The sequence below is a fragment of the Perognathus longimembris genome, chromosome 13, assembly GCF_023159225.1.
Source record: "Perognathus longimembris pacificus isolate PPM17 chromosome 13, ASM2315922v1, whole genome shotgun sequence".
Lineage (NCBI taxonomy): Eukaryota > Metazoa > Chordata > Mammalia > Rodentia > Heteromyidae > Perognathus > Perognathus longimembris.
Window position 1 is genome coordinate 59,636,374 of NC_063173.1, and position 15,383 is coordinate 59,651,756.

Here is a 15,383-nt window from a genome sequence, read left to right on the forward strand (position 1 = left end):
GAGAGTCTTCTGGTCTCCTGGCCAGTCACTGTTTCCTAGTCTTATAGTATGGGCTTTGTACTGAGAAATAAAAGATAAAAAAAAAAAAGAAATCATATTGTTATTCTCCATATGATGACAAAGCCACCTGTCTTTCAATCAGTTCCCCTCTGTTTGCTCTAGGTTTGCTCGAGCCTCTCCTCTTTCCAGCTCGTTCAGCCTCCCAGGTGTCTCAGGACAGACCTGGTTGGGAGAGTGGAGTGTTTAGGGGTGGGGAGGAAAGGAGCTGTTGTGTGGCTCAAGAAAGAGGGAGAGGGGCTGGAAATATGGCCTAGTGGTGAAGTGCTTGCCTCGTATACATGAAGCCCTGGGTTTGATTCCCCAGCACCACATATATAGAAAATGGCCAGACGTGGCGCTGTGACTCAAGTGGCAGAGTGCTATCCTTGAGCAAAAAGAAGCCGGGGACAGTGCTCAGGCCCTGAGTTCAAGCCCCAGGACTGGCACCAAATAATAATAATAATAAACAAATAAAAAGAGAGCGAGAGAGACAGCTGAGCACTGGCGGCTCATGCCTATAATCCTAGCTACTCGGGAGGCTGAGATCTGAGGATTGTGGTTGGAAGCCAGGCCAGGCAGGAAAGTCTGACTCTTTTTTTGTTTGTTTGTTCTTGCACGGGGGTGGGGGTGGGTGGGAGGGGTGTCAGTCCTGGGGTTTGAACTCAGGGCCTGGGCACTGTCCCTGAGCTTCTTTTTACTCAAGGCTAGCACTTGACCACTTGAGCCACAGCGCCACTTCCAGCTTTTCTTTTTCTGTTTATGTGGTACTGAGGAGTTGAACCCAGGGCTTCAAGCACGCTAGGCAAGCGCTCTACCACTAAGCCACATTCCTAGCCCTGTTAGACTTTTATCTCCACTAAACTACTCAGAAAAGGCCAGAAGTAGTGCTGTGCTCAAGTGGTAGAGTGCGAGCCTTGAGCAAAAGATGCTCAAGAGTAATGCCCAGGTCCAGAGTTCAAGCCCTAGGACTAGCAAAAAATAGGAGAGAGAGACAAAGAGGGGGAGAGAGGGAGGAGAGAGAGAGAAAGAGAGGGAGAGGGAAAGGGAAAGAATGAAGAATGGGAAGGAGAGGAGGCAGCCAGTGCCATCTCCCTCATCTCTAGGGTGGGGCCTGGGTAAATATTAGCTTCCTGTACCCATTACCAGGTCCCTGGGGAGCAAGTCTACATGGTGACAGGACTTTGGCTCGGTTGGGATGGCGTGAAGGGAGTTACCTATGAGCAACACTCCCAGAGGGCGAAAAGGTTAGGTCTGGGAATCGCCATTGTTGCCAGCAATGAGGAAACTGAGCTTCAAAGAAGCAACTACTGCCACTGACTCAAATCCTACCTTTCTAAAGTCTCAATCCAGGAGCTTTCCTCAGGGCAGGTGGTGGGGTCCTCAGCAGCCCCCCCCCCCCAACTGCCTTCGCAGGTGGTGACCCCAGGCCCAGGGTCCCCATTCAACTCCCACATTAGATTTTAGTGGGAGAAGTCGTCCAGCCAACAGGTATGTCCACCTTGTCCTCCACCAGGGCCTGGCCCTCCCCAGTGTGGGCGGGGGTGCCCCCCCCCAAGGGCCAGGGGGATCCCTTGTTAGGTGCCAGCAGCCCACGCCTGTCATCTCCCCATACAAGAGGCCCAGACGGGAGCCAGACTGGCAGCCAGGGCCCCCCCCCCCCCCCCGCACCAGCCCCCCAGACGCTGACCTCCAGTTAACCACGAAAAAGCTGGACGTGGAGCTGTGGCTCAAGTAGTCGTGTGCTAACCTTGAGAGCCAAAGCTCCGGGACAGCGTCTTGCAGGCCTGAGTTCAAGTCTCAGGGCTGGCACGTGCGCGCATGCACACACACACACGCACGCACGCACGCACGCGGTCGAGCCGCTCTCGGAGAGTCTGTGCCTCCCCCTTTTACCCTGCACTCCAGACGCATGGCCGCGGCTGCCTAGAAAGAAAACACGACGTCTCCGGCGGGCCGTTCTCGCCCGTCCTCCACTCCAGGGCCCGGAAACCCAGCTAGTGGAAACAAACCGCGACGCGCGGGCGCCCTCTTGCGTCCGCTTCTCGGGCCTCGCACCCACCACTTTAGAAACTACGTCTCCCGGCGTGCCTAGCGCTCCCGCGCAGGTGCAGAGACACCGCCCGGGGTTTCCATAGGAACCCAGCCCCGCCCCCCGGAGTCCCCGGGCCGTTAGGACCCGGCGAAGTCCCCCGCGGTCGCTCTCCTGAGGTGCGCTGGGACGCGGACCAAGTGGGCGCGCTGAGGAGCCGCGGCCAGCGTCCCCCAAAGCCTCCCGGGCGTCCCGGCGTCCTCGCTCCAGGGACCCCGGCGAGGCCGGTGGGGGGCTTCGGCCTGCGCGGCGCCCCCCCCCCCCGCCGGCGCTCCCCCGCTTGTCACCCCCGCCGAGGGCCCCGGGCGGCTGGCAGGTACCCGGGGCGCAAGCCCGAGGGGAGGGGAGGCGCGGCCCCCGGCCCGGGGGCGGGGGGGGGGGTCGGCTGGCCCCCACGCGCTCTGCTCTGTAGCATAAGGGGCGTCTTCTGCTAGCCTCGGGTGTTCAATTCCACACGGAGGCGTCTCGCGTGGGGTCCTGGCCCCGCCGCGCGGCCCCCGGCGGCCCCCGGCACACGCCAGGGACCCGAAGGAGAGAGATCTGGGAGGGCTTGAGCAAGAACCTCCGTCGGAAAGATGAGTCAGTGAAATCTGGGCTCTATTATAACCCCCTGAGCCTCAGTTTCCTCCTCGCCTGCAAAAGGGAGGATTTTGAGGACGAAACACAGTCACACGTGTGTGCTTTGTAATCCAGTGCTCGCGTGTAGTGAGCACTAGCATACGTCTCAGATGTCTGATCATTTATTTTGTGTGTGTGTGTGTGCCCGTCCCGGGGCTTGAACTCCGGAGCTCTCTGAGCCCAAGGCTAGCGCTCTACCACTAGAGCCACTTTTAATCCACTTTCTGCTTTTTTGAGGGGTGGGGGGGTGGGGAGGTAGTTAATTGGAGATAAGAGTCTCACAGATTTTTCTTCCCCGGGCTGGCTTTGAACTATGACCCTCAGATCTCAGCCTCCTGAGTGGCTAGGATTACAGGAGTGAGCCACCAGAACCCACCTTCCTTAAGATTCTTAGAGAAAATGAATACTTAAATGTTAGGATGCAATAATAGCCATATAGTGAATGTAGTATATTTTATTTTAATCTAGGACTTCCATAGTTTCACAGATAAGCCTTCATTCATCCAACGAACACTTTTGTGTGGAAATTATTCCATAGTATTTTTGAGCATGTGTTATATAATATCCTAGGCAAATATATTATATTATATTATACATAATAAATATTATATACCTAGGTATATATATTACATACCTAGGTACTAGGTTATATATTATATGTATTGTCCAGTCCCATATTACATATATAGATATACCTAGGTAATATGTACATGCATATATACAGGGTCCAGTCCCATATTTAAAACAGTTTCAGCCAACTGGGAGACTAATAAGTAATGAGTCAGGTCTCATCAATGGACAGGAGGGCCTGTAAGCCTTCTTCCCTGGAGCAAAAGGAGGAAACTGAAGTCTATAGTCATGAAGTCTAGAATTAGGCTGCTCCTATGGCCCATGTCCATCCTTTTTTTTTTTTTTTTTTTTTTTTTTTTGCCAGTCCTGGGGCTTGAACTCAGGTCCTCAGCACTATCCCTGAGCTCTTTTTGCTCAAGGCTAGCACTCTACCACTTGAGCCACAGCGCCACTTCTGGCTTTCCTGTGTATGTGATACCAAGGAATTGAACCCAGGGCTTCGTGCATGTTAGGCAAACAATCTACCACTAGGCCAAACTCCTGGCCCCATGTCCATACTTGGCTCTTATTTTGTATGGCCTAGTACCTAGGTATAAAATATATGTAAAGCAGGGAAAAGATGTATAAGACAACCCAAGGCCTAACGTATGAAACTGTAACCTCTCTGTACATCACTTTGACAATAAATAAGAAAAAAAAAAGCATTACAATTAGAAAAAAAAAAAGATGTATAAGACAATCTTTGTTATCAGGAAACAGGATCTGGTAATGATCAATTATGCATCCAGAGTACATATGACTCAAGCAGAAAGTGATGTGTCATAAGATAAGACCCCGGTAACTAGACTGGAGATTATGAGGCAAGGAGAGACCATTGCTGAGTCATTATATAATGAGAGAATCTAGGAGGAGAACAGGACTTGAAAATGTGCATAGGCCAAGAAGGAGGGAAAAGATATTCTAGGTACCCTTTTCACAGCCTTGAGATACTTGGAGGGAAAGGTTAGGTTTGGGCTGGGGTTTGAGATTTTTTTTTTCAAGGAATTACAAAGCTACTTTTAATACTTTGGGGTATGCCTCACAGGAATAAAAAAAATACTGGGAAGGAGTAACCCCCTCACCCCCAAGTGTGGCCCAGGGAGAAAGAGGCTACCTGAGGGCAAGGAAGCACAAAGGGGACCTGCTGCAGACTCAGGGCAGAGGGAACGCCATCAGTGCCGGGACCTGTGAGCTCGACAGGAGGAAATACGCATGGCGAAGGGCAGGAAGGTTGGGCACGAAGCCACAAAGCTACTTGGGTTCTTCCTCCTTCTTGTTTGCCTTTTTCTACTTCTGCTGCATGATCTTCGAGTCCCTCTGCTTGCGGGCGGCAGCAGAAAGCCCATCGTCTGGACGCTTTCCCTTAACTGAATTGCTCTGCTTTTTCATATTCTTCTGGCAGTCGAGCTCACACTGGTTACCGCGGGTCATGGCGAAGGCAGCGGCTCCAGCCTGCCTCCGTTGTGTCCCCTTGCTCTGTCCCGCGTTGCAGGCCCTGGGGTTTGAGATTGACTCATGGTTGGCACTCAGTACACATTAATGAATAAGTAGGAGCTGTGAGTTTCTCACACAGAAGAATCAAGTAGGCTTTCTGTCTTACCCTAAGCCCTTTTATTAGACTTGCATGCTCTCTTACAACCCTGCAAAGGAAATGGTGAGTGGGCAGATGATTATGGGGCAGGGTCCAGTCCCCTATTTATTACAGTTCCAGCCAACTGAGAGACTGAGTCAGGCCTCATCAATGGACAGGAGGGCCTGTAAGCCTTCTTCCCTGGATCGGTAGTGAGAACTTCAAAAGGAGGAAACAAGTCTATAGTCATAAAGTTTATAACTGGGATGCTCCTGTGGCCCTTGTCCATTCTTGGCTCTCATTGTGTATGGCCTACTCCTCTCCAGAGCTATTTCTCTCTTATCTGTAACTTATTTGTCAGTAGGAATTATGTCCACCACACCAGTAGATTACCAAGATCTGCAGCTGCTTCAAAGGAATGAAGTTTACTTTAGGAACTTCATCTTTAGGCTGACTTCTGGAACCTTCTCCTTATCTGGTTTCTGCCCAAAAGCTAGCACTGAAGTCAACCCATCAGAGACAGGTGTCTGGATGACCGGGGATGGAGCACTCTCTCTCTCTCTCTCTCTCTCTCTCTCTCTCTCTCTCTCTCTCTCTGTCTGTCTGTCTCTCTCTCTCTCTCTCTCTCTCTCTCTCTCTCTCTCTCTCTCTCTCTCTCTCTCTCTCTCTCTCAGAGTTGAGGTCTGAACTCAGGGCCTTGCACTTGCCAGGAAAGTGCTCTTCTTTTTTATTTTTGGCCAGTCCTGGGCCTTGAATTCAGGACCTGAGCACTCTCCCTGGCTTCCTTTTGCTCAAGGCTGGCACTCTGCCACGTGAGCCACAGCGCCACTTCTGGCCGTTTTCTATATATGTGGTACTGGGGAATCGAACCCAGGGCTCTATATATGTGGTACTGGGGAATCGAACCCAGGGCTTCATGTATACGAGACAAGCACTCTTGCCACTAGGCCATATTCCCAGCCCCATAGAGGTATCTCTTGAGGAGAGAATAAGTAGTGAAATTGAATGGAACATGGTTCAAAGACAGAGGCTGTTTACTTTTCAAAGGTCTTGATTCTCTGGGAATCCTCTGTTTAGTGGATGTAGTCACCCTCAAAACGGAAGTTGGAAAGCAGGATATACAATTAAAAAAGGGATAGAGAGCAACTGACTGCCATTTTTGTCCTTAGATATGAAGCTGTGCAGGACTTCAGTGTGCCACAAGGTTCCATTTTCTGGAGACACAAACCACCCTTACCATGGTCCTTGCCTACACCTGGATCCCTGCACTTGCTTTTCATCCTGTCTGCAGTTTTCTCCAACTCTAGTGACTGTAGGTAAGTGCCTTTGCAGCTAAGTGCCTTGTGACACCTGCTGGTCTCAAGCCTGGGACTGAGGGGAAGTCATGACAGATTCGATTCTGTAACAGAGGCCTGAATCAGCTGGTTTCATGAGCATAATGGTTCCTTACTGTTTACAAAGCACTGTCGTTTCTATAGGGATCTTATTTAAACTCAGTAACAGCAGGCAGGCGTTGTGAATTTTACCTTTTAATCTGCAGATGTCGGTTCTGGGTTCTGGATCAGAGAGCTAAATGATGGCATTAAGACCAGTGGTCTTTCCTGGAGAGGCCATGGTCCTTGCCTAGCCAGGAACTAGAGTAACAGTCTTCTTAATCATTTTAGCCATAATTTCTTGCCAGTTTTCTTTACTGTCCAGCCCAGCTTCTCTGTCACCAGATAGATTAGAGGGAGTTTTTACCCCTATTCCCACGATAGACACATAGCAACAGATCCCATCTGAAAATTTTCCTTCCCTTGGCTGTGTGAAGTTTGTCCTCTCCCAACTACGCACTCTGGGTATCTGGGATACTTTGGGATGTTGGATTCTTTTTTGTGTGTGTTTTTTTTTTCTTTTTTTCCTGTCAGTCCTGGAGCTTGAACTCTGGGCCTGATCACTTTTTGCTCAAGGCTAGCACTCTACCACTTGAGCCACAGCACTACTTCCTGCCTTTTCTGTTTATGTGGCGCTGAGGAATTGAACCCAGGGCTTCATGCATGTTACAGAAGCACTCTACCACTAAGCCACATTCTCAGCCCTGCTTTTTGCCAGTCCTGGAGCTTGAACTCAGGGCCTGGGCACTGCCCCTGAGCATCTTTTGCTCAAGATTAGCACTTGAACCACAGCATCACTTCTGGCTTTTTCTGTTTATATGGTGCTGAGGACTCGAACCCAGAGCTTCATGCATGTGAGGCAAGCACTTTACCCCGGGCTGGCAGAGCTCAGCTTAGTGTAAATGAATGAGGAGCAGGTGTTGCAGAGCTGAGTATGTCAGGAAAGGTCCTGCCAAGATGAAGCTTTTCTTCTTGACACTTAAAAATGGGATGTTGGGGCTGGGGATATGGCCTAGTGGCAAGAGTGCTTGCCTCATATACTTGAAGCCCTGGGTTCGATTCCCCAGCACCACATATACAGAAAATGGCCAGAAGTGGCACTGTGACTCAAGTGGCAGAGTGCTAGCCTTGAGCAAAGAGTAGCCAGGGACAGCGCTCAGGCCCTGAGTCCAAGGCCCAGGATTGGCAAAAAATAAAAAAATTAAAAAATGGGATGTTATTTAGCTAGGTATCACTGGCTCATGCCTATAAACCTAGCTACTCAGAAGGCCAAGATCTGAGGATTGCAATTCGAAGCCAGCCTGGGCAGGGAAGTCCATGGGACTTTATCTCCAATTCGCCACTAAAAAGCCAGAAGTGGAGCTGGTTCAAGTGATAGAGTGCTAGTCTAAGCGGGGGTGGGGTCGGGGGGAAAGCTCAGGCCCTTAGTTCAAGCCCCAACACCATCACACACCAAAGGGGAGAGGATATTGGAGGAGGCTGAGTGCCATAGGTATAGAGTAAACGAGTTAGGGGCAATAGCTGGACTTATTTGGGGACCAGTGGATATCTGGGCTAGTAAGCAGATCCCCCAGCCCAGGTACTACTTGCTGAGTGTGTGTGGCTGGGGCTGGCTCAGTGTGAGTCTCATAGCACCATCTGCTGGAGGTCCTCACTGGCGTGCCCATCCAACCTGTGCTTGAAAGGATTCTGTTTCTGGTTTGGAGATGAGCAGTGGTGATGGATCCATTTGATAGGACAGTTGGGAGAAGACTAAACCTAGCTGGGTGCCTGTGGCTCACGCCTGTAATCCTAGCTACTCAGTAGGCCGAGATCTAAGGATCACAGTTCAAAGCCAGCCTGGACAGGAAAGTCCGTGAGACTCTTCTCTCCAATTAATCACCAGAAAACCGAAAGTGGTGCTGTGGCTCAAGTGGTAGAGCGATAGCCTTGAGCTGAAGAGCTCAGGGACAGTGCCCAGGCCCAGAGTTCAAGCCCCCATGTCCAACCAAAACAAACAAACAAACAAACAATAGACTAAGCCATTCCCTTGGCTTGCAGCTCATTTGAATCTTGAACTCCAACCAGCCTTCTTGTTGGCTGTCCCATTCCAGTGTCCCCTACACACAGGTGGGAGCCTTAGGGTGACAACTCCATTTCCACACTCCATCAGTTACCACCCTCAGGATGTGGTAAAAAAGCTGCCTTTTATTCCTACAGCCTTGCTGTCTCAGCTGCCTCTCCCTGCCTCCACCACTGTGATTGCTTCCTAGCCCGTTATGCCCTTCTGTCTGTCCAGAGCCTGTGGCTGGATTAATAACTCAGTGGTGTTCCATCACTTTGTTCCATGTCTCCTGCATTTGCTGGTGATCTCCTCTGCTGACCAAGTGCCATACAAGACTAGTGGTTGGCTCAGGATGGTTTGTATACTGGCACTAGCCTACCTTTCTGGCCGTTTTCTTCTTTTTTCTCCTGCTCCTTTTTCTTCTCCTTCTCCTTCTCCCTCTTCCTCCTTCTCCTCCTTCTCTCCATCCCCCCCCCCCACACACACTCTGTGCTGATACTGGGACTTGAACTAAGGGCCCGGGTACTGTTCATTAGGTTTTTGTTGTTGTTGTTTTTTACTCAAGTCTGGTGCTCTACCACTTGAGTCACAGCTCCACACCCAGCTTTTTGGTGGTTATTGGAAATAAGAGTGTCATGAACTTTTCTGTAATCCTGCAATCCTCGGGTCTCAGCCTCCTGAGTAGCTAGTACTACAGCCTGAGCTACCCGTGTCCCTGAAGACACTTCCTAGCTCTTCATGCATGCTCTTCTCCGTAGCCCAGAGCATCCCCAACGTTCACTGCTTCATTTAAAAAATGTGCATGCGCACACACACGCACACACACACTCACACACTTACTTACAGAGCATTTTTTCTTATTTTTGAAGAATTTCAGACCTACTAAGAAGTTGAAAGAATAGGACATGAGTTCTCATATTCCCTGTAGCTGGACTTACCAGACATTACTTCCACATTTCCTTCTTTGCCTGGACCCATTGAGGAAAGTTGCAGGCCTTATGACAATTCATCTCTAAATATCTGGGTCCATGTTTCCTAATAGTAATGATGTTTATCAATATAATCATTAATATACATTTTATAATACACATCTAAAAAGAGAATTTTAGTAACATTCCATGTACATTTATTTTAATATAACATTGTTATATGTAACATTTACATATATGAACATTAAATATATATATAATATTTGTATATGTAATATGTATACCCACTTAGGTGTATAATTGGAATGCTAAGTAGATTTGCAGCATTATAAAACCATCACCCATTCCCAGGACTTTTTCATCATCATAAACAGAAACTCTGACCACTGCATCATAACTTCCACTCTCCCTGGCACCTTGATTCTACTTCCTATCTCTGTAGTTTGCCTCTTGCAGGTACCTTCTGGAAATGCACATACACACCTTGTTTGTTCTTTTGTATGTGGCTTATTTCACTTAGCATGTTTGTAGGTTTGTCCATGTTGTACCATGTATCAGAATTGTACTCCCTTTTCAGACACTTTTCCCCTTGTGATTGTACTCTGTGCTATTCATTCATGTGTTGACAAACATTTGGGTTGGTTTAACTTTTGACTGTTGTGAATAATGCTGCTATGTGCTTTGTTTACAAGTATCTCTTTGGGTCCCTGCTTTCAATTAGTTTGGGTACATACCTAAGAGTGGAGTTGCTGGGGCATATGGCAATTCTGTCTGACTTTCTGAGGAACTGCCAAACAGCTTTCCCATACCAACCAAGAAATCATGATGCAATTTTATTATCTAGGCTACAGATCATAATTACATTTCTGTAAATATCCTTAAAGATTCCATTATGGCTTAAAAATTAGATTCAAGATCTAGTCCGATCACAGATTCACAGATTCTTTGGTGGTTGTACTGTTTCTTTTTGTTGTTGTTTTGTTTTTGTTTTTAAGGAGAGGTCTCACTATTTAGCCAAGAGTGGTCTCAATCTTATGGTTTTCCTGTCTCAGCCTCCCAAGTGTTGGGATTACAGTTATGTTTTTAGCATGCCTAGCTGGTTGTCATGTATCTTCTTTCTTCAATGTAATCTTCCAGAGCTGGGGATATAGTTCTGTGGTAGAACACTTGGCCTAGCATACTTACCATTGGGGGGAAAAAAAATAGCTAGTCTTCCTGCTGTTTTTTCATTCTGTAGCTCTTTTGAAAATATCTGAGCTGTCATTGGGTGCCAGTGGCTCATGCCTATAATCCTAGCAAATTGAAGATTTAAAGACTGAAGTTCAAAGCCATCCCAGGCAAGAAAATCTGTGAGACTTTTATCTCCAAGTAACCACCGAAAAGTGAAAGGTGGAATTGTGGCTAGATCCACAGTGGTAGAGCGCTAGACTTGAGACGTGGCAGAGCTTGGACCTTGAGTGAAAAAGCCACGCAAGAGTGCTAGGCCCAGCTGGGCACCAGCGGCTCACGCCTGTTATCCTAGCTACTCAGGAGGCTGGGATCTGAGGATTGCAGGTTGGAGCCAGCCTGGGCAGGAAAGTCCATGAGACCTCTGTCTCCAATAAACTACACAAAAAAATCCAGAAGCGGCGCTGTGGCGCAAGATGTAGAGTACTAGCCTTGAGCAAAAGAAGCTCAGGGACAGAGCCCAGGCTCTGAGTTCAAGACCAGTAGTGGCATTAAAAAAAATAATAATAATAGTATCTCTTCAGAATAACTGGGTAAATTATTTAAGGCAGTTGTTAGTTTTCAGCAATATTGACTACTAAGAAGAAAACTGACTATTGAGAAGAGGAAAATACTGTAGGTGAGTCCCATGAACTATGGCCCAGAACCTCTGCCTGGGACAGTTTGCTGAGCAGAGCACAGTGGTTATGCTATGTTGGTAAGGCAAACTTCGAGGGGGAGGGTGGCTGGCTAAGGCAGGTAGAAGAACAAGACAGGGAGCCACAAAGATAGGAGAGCACCGTAGGCCTGTGTGCGGGTTCATTGTGAATCCTTAGCTGAGGACTGGGCAGCTGGTGGGCAGGCAGGATTTCCTGAGATAGACAAAGAGTTGCTGCTATTATTGGGAATGGCGTGCAATGGAGACACTAGAGGTCACACGTGGCTGGGAAAAATTTGAGGTCTGGCCTAGTCAGACTGGAAATGCATCACAAATATCCTGGGCATTGACCTCAGCTAAAGCCATGCTGTAGTAATAGGACTGTGACTTAGAGCAGTGGGAGGCAAACCACAGCCTGCTCGGATATGGCCATCATGGGCCAAAGCCAGCCATGTGTATTTGTTTACACCTACTATGACTTATCGTTACAGAGACCATAGGAACTGGAACAACTTAAAATATTGTCTGCTTTTTTTTTTTTTTAAGAGATCGTCTCTTCACTAGCCTGTTCTGTAGAGTAAGGGTTATTTTCAACCTACCGTACAAGCCTAAAATCAAGTCTTAACAGAAAATATTAGGGGCTGGAGGTGTGGCTCAGATGAGTGAAAGCATCAGATTGAGAGTTCCAGGTGGGACAGTCCTTTCCTGACATGCTCAAGGCCCTGGGTTCTATCCTTAACCCTGGGGAGAACAAAAGCAAGGACAATTGTCAGAAATGAACTACCCATCAGAACACAACTCTATATTCCTTAAGAGAAACAGTATTATTAGAGCTGGGGCATGGCTCAAGTGGTAAAGCATCAGCCTAGTAAACATGAAGTCCTGTGCTTGCAAACCCAAGTATTATCAAGACAAAAAAAGGCATTACCCAGACAAGTCCAGAAAACAATAAAAAAAATTAATCATTCAAGGAAGGAGGAAAATATGACCCTTAGTCAAGAAAAATAACCTAGTCAATGGAAATGTACCCTGAGATGAGCCAGTTATTGAAATGAGTAGACAAGGCATTTAAATGTGACTAAAGGCTTAAAGGAAAATATGGGTGTTGGAGAATCTCAGTAGAGAAGTTGAAACTGAAAAATAACCAGAGAGAAATTCTGGTGCTGGAAAGGCTAATATTTAAAATTTTAAATCCACTGGATGAGCTTAAAAGAAAATTGAAGAAGAAGGTTTGTCAGCAGATTAGGATATGAAAACACCTTTTATTTTTATTTTTTATTTTATTTTTATTTTTGCCAGTCCTGGGGCTTGGACTCAGGGCCTGAGCACTGTCCCTGGCTTCTTTTTGCTCAAGGCTAGCACTCTACCACTTGAGCCACAGCGCCACTTCTGGCCATTTTCTGTATATGTGGTGCTGGGGAATTGAACCCAGGGCCTCATGCATGCAAGGCAAACACTCTTGCCACTAGGCCATATCCCCAGCCCTGAACACACCTTTTAAGGACTGACAGAAAAGGAATTCTAATCTGAAATTCTTTTTTTGTGCTAGTACTGGAGTTTGAAGTTAGAGCCTCACTCTCACTTGGCTTATTCACTGAAAGCTGGCACTATACCTCCTGTTCTGGCTTTTTGCTAGTTAATTAAAGAGTCTCACAAATTTGTTTGCCAAGGTTGGCTTCAAAACTGTGATCTGGATTTCAGCCTCCTGAGTAGCTAGGATTACAGGAATGAACCACCAGTTCCTGCTTTTTTTTTTTTTTTTTTTAGTTATTGTTTGTTTTGTCGGGTGTGGAGCTTCAACTCAGGGCTTAACCCTGTCCCTGAGCTTCTTTTGCTCAAGGAAAACACTCTATCACTTGAACTCCAGTGACACTTCCAATTTTTTCTATTTATGTGGTACTGAGATATTGAATCCAGGGCTTCCTGCATGCTAGGCAAGCGTTCTACCCCTAAGCCACATTCCCGGCACTGTGAGACTCTTATCTCTAGTTAACCACCAAGAAAAAAAGTTGGAAATAGAGATATAGCTCAAGTGGAAGAGTATAAAAAAAGCTAAGGGACAGTGCCCAGGCCCTAAGTTCAAGCCCTAGTACTGGCGTGTGCACGTGTGCGCACACACACACACAATGCACATAGACCAGTGCTGGACACTCAGAAGCACTCAGATGCTTGGTTCAGATTGCTCTGGTCCTCACAGCTTATATGGTGCAAGTCACACCTCATCCCTGGCCACACATGCCAGTCCCTCCTCCCTGCCTTTCTTTGTTCAGCCCAGTCCCCTGTTCTGGAATGGCTGCCCTGTCTGCCTGTCAACTCTTGCTCACTCTTCAATAGCGATAAACCTTTTATGTCCTTTGGGTAAGTACCTATAAAATATTTCTGCAATTCTGCTCCAGCTGAGCTGGGCTGTGGCCAGGATGTAAGGAGTACATAAACCTTGGAGGGTTCATTTTACTTGATTCTAAAGACTTGCATCGTGTGGGTGCGCGCGCGCGTGCGGCACGCACACTCGCGTGCACGCACATTCTAGGAACTGAACTCTGGGCCTTATACTTCCATCCTTTTGTAAAAATTACTTTTATTTTTACTTTTTTCTGTCGTGGGGCTTGAACTCTGAACCTGGGTGTTGTCCCTGAGCTTTTCAACTCAAGACTAGTGCTCTACCACTTGAGTCTCACAGACTTTCCTTCCTGGGCTGGCTTTTGTTTGTTTTTCTTTTTCTTTTTTGCCAGTCCTGGGGCTTGAACTCAGGGCCTGAGCACTGTCCCTGGCTTCTTTTTGCTTAAGGCTAGCACTCTGCCACTTGTGCCACAGCGCCACTTCTGGCTTTTTCTATTTATATGTGGTGCTGACGAATCGAACCCAGGGCTTTCATGTACACGAGAGGAGCACTTTACCACTAGGCCATCTTCCCAGCCCCCCGGGCTGGCTTTGAACTTGAGTCATCAGATCTCAGCCTCTTGAGTAGCTAGGATTACAGGTGTGAGCCACTGGGGCCTGGCTCCAGCCTTTTGTTGTACTAGTTATTTTTGAGAATGAGTCTTTTTGCCTGAGCCCACATCTGAACTATAATCTTCTTATTTTACACTTTCCACAGTAGCTGGAATGACAAACACATGCCACCACACCCAGCTTCTTTGGTCATGAGTCTCATGGGCTTTTTGCTCATATTGGCCTTGAACTGCCAACCTCCTGACCTCAGCCTCCTGTGTAGCTAAGACTACAGGAATGTGTCACCCTGTCTAGATCATCTATTTTTATGTTACAACAACTACTCTAGATATAAGAAGAGCAGAAGGCAAAGCTGGAAGATTTTAAAGACAAAACCCAAAACTACTATGAATATTCTGAGTGGAGGCTCTGCGTACATGCTACAGTAGAAGGTCCCAGAGGCAGGGATGCCTCTGTGCAGGGGCTGGGTGCGATGAAATGAGGCAGGGGTAGCCCCATGCAGCAGGAGCAGCTGTCTAGCTCTGAGTATCCAGACCACTCTTTCCTTCCTGAAAACTCCTTTCTGTAGCACTTCTAGGTTGCCTGGGGCAGCACTTGTATTACATGGTTTTTTAACTTTCCCCATATGTAGGCCTTATCTCATCAACACCATGTTAAGCATCTGGAATGCAGGTGTGGGAAGACAAGCTTGGCTGTGAATTCTAGCCCTGCTGTTTACTAAATGAGCAAGGCATGTTTGCCCTCAGCCTCAGTTTCTTTATCTGTAAAACATAATACTTATCCGATAAAGTTGTTCTGAGGACTCAGCTGATAACATGTGCGGTACTCAGCACCACAGATGGCACGAACAGGCATTTAGCATCCCAAACCTCTTAGCAGTGCCAGGCTCTCTGTGAACATCTGCTTCTCCAATAGTCCCAGTCCCCCAAACACCCCCTCTGCACCAGTTTCTGCATGCTCTGCATCCCTTCCTGTTATAGTGAATACATGTAAAAAGCTGGTCTTCTTTTTTCTTTTTCTTTTTGCCAGTCCTGGGGCTTGAACTCAGGGTCTGAGCACTGTCCCTGGCTTCTTTTTGCTCAAGGCTAGCACTCTGCCACTTGAGCCACAGTGCCACCTCTGTCTCTTTCTATATATGTGGTGCTGAGGAACTGAACTTAGAGTTTCATGTATTCGAGGCAAGCACTCTACCACCAGGCCATATTCCCATCCCTGCTGTTCTTCTTCCTTATTTATGTATTTGTTCCTGGTCCTCTTGACCTTCATGGAAACCTCATGAATACAACTGCTGCTCAG

General features: G+C 47.6%; 1 pseudogene; it reads right to left on the reverse strand.

The window, feature by feature from the left end:
- Positions 1 to 4,606: 4,606 nt before the first annotated feature.
- LOC125361348 lies at positions 4,607 to 4,826 on the reverse strand (annotated as a pseudogene).
- Positions 4,827 to 15,383: the final 10,557 nt, after the last annotated feature.